We start from the raw sequence: 2,100 nt of genomic DNA, 5'->3' as shown, positions 1-2,100 counted from the left end.
GAAAAACTTGCTCAAAAAACTTGCCAAAAGTGTTAAAGAAATTGTTCAAGTGTTTCGTTATATATTTAATTCAGTATAAAATCCATACAATTGCCAAACTATTACTATATCTTTCTGATAAACCACCCCCCCCCTCTTTGATGCATTTGCATCAGTTTTCTATTGAATAAGACTCATTGAATAAGGTGAATTTTTTTCTACTATGCTAGATACCTATTTAATACATTTTAAAAAATTATTTGTAAGTCTTTTCATTCAAACTGAAAAAGTTAGAATCACCAGAAGAACACCCACTTCAAGTTCATCAGTCGAATAAAAACTAAATTGCCTGGTGTCATCGTGACTAAAATTTGTTGAAATGCAAGTCTAATGAAATCTGAATGTTACTCCCCCTGTCTACATGTTTAACATAACTGCAATTTGTAAAATTTTTTGAGCTTTTTCGCATTTCGTTCAGTATAAAATTGCTAAATCGTTAATATCTTTCTGAATTATTCCCTTCTTTTTTGTGCATTGCGTGTTCTGTCTAAAAAGACATTTCAATTAAATTTTGAATGGAATAATGCAAAAATCTTAGTTGTGTTCAACCTCAAGATTCAAAAATGTTTAGATTACATATTTTGACAGCATTTGATAAGCTTTTATGCAACACTTATGCAACCTATGAAATGTAAATAGTAACGATTATTATTGTAAAAAAGGTAACAGTCGATGTATTGCGCCATTCCAACAACACCTGGATGCAAAACAATTACTTCTTTTCACTACTTATCTATTGTTGAAAATATTCATATTTCCCGCATTAATTTTTTTCCCTACGTAAAGCTATGATATTGTTTCTAATTTGGAACACTCTTTTGGCTTTTGCTAAATGGTGCGGAAGGTCGAACGCATTTTCCCTAGTTGGGACACTGATAAAAAAAAGGGACAAAGAATCCTAACTTTAAAAATAAATTGTGTTTTTTCACAATTTTCACTTTTTTACTGGATGGAATATGATTTGAAGTTTTAGTCCTGTCCAATAAAACATAATTTGTTACTGTTTTCACTGTTGTGTTTTTCGTTGAAACTATTAAAAATTCTTTAAAAAATAAGGATTGATATTTAAATTTGGCATTTGATCAATTTAAACCTCCCTCAGTTGGGTGATTAAGTCCATATAAGGTAAGACTTTCTGTTGTGCTGCCCAAAAAGTTGTGTCCTAAAGTTGTTGAATTTTGTCTATGTTCTTCTTTGAAATAGGTAAAATTTTTTACTAGTGTGAATTTTTGGTTTAAAAAAGTGTCACAGAAGATTATTTGGTGAATGGTTAAAAGTCTGTTAAAATTGTTCATCTTTTTTTATTAGAATTGTCAACTAGTATATGTCAGTTTGTTTTCATTGTGGTTAAAATATCTTGATGCCAGTGGATTCCTAACATTGTAATGGATTCTTGTGCCTTTATCCAATAAGTAACTGGCCACAGGCTTTCTGTGGCCAACCTCCCTTGTTTGAAAGGATAGGGTTAGAATCTGTTCATTTTGGAATTGGTTGACAGCTAAAAGTTTCGACCGTTCTAGTTTTGGGATACCATATTTCTTTTTTTTTAATGGAAATTTCGTCAACAAATGCACTGACTACACTACATTTTTTTATTTTGGAACGATTTATTTGGTTTGTTATGAGGTTTAAAAAGGGTTCGATAAAAATTATTTAGATAATACATTGATAATGGCCAACCTTGCCTAACTCCCCTGTTCAATACTTTCCTCTATTTTTTATTGATAAAAACTGTTTTGATGTTTTTTTATAAAATTTTCCTCTTTTCCATATTTTCTTTGTGCATCATATAAAAATTTTCTTTCTACCATGGCACATGGTTTTTCAAAATCTAAACTAACAATTTTTCACCCCATCCCCCTTTTTATGGGCCGATCTAGGTATAACTTCAGCTGGTCCAATATGTTATTTTCATATTCGATTGTTGATGAAAAGTGTTCAATGACGTTTCTGGGTTGATGGTGATAAGATTCTGGGTTGTTTCTCTGTTTTTTATTCCATCGGTTTTTTCTTCAACTACTTTGTGAGGTAAAATATTTTTGGTTTATGTCTTTTAATCAA

This window comes from Daphnia pulex, chromosome 10, assembly GCF_021134715.1.
Source record: "Daphnia pulex isolate KAP4 chromosome 10, ASM2113471v1".
Lineage (NCBI taxonomy): Eukaryota > Metazoa > Arthropoda > Branchiopoda > Diplostraca > Daphniidae > Daphnia > Daphnia pulex.
This window is presented reverse-complemented; position numbering follows the sequence as displayed.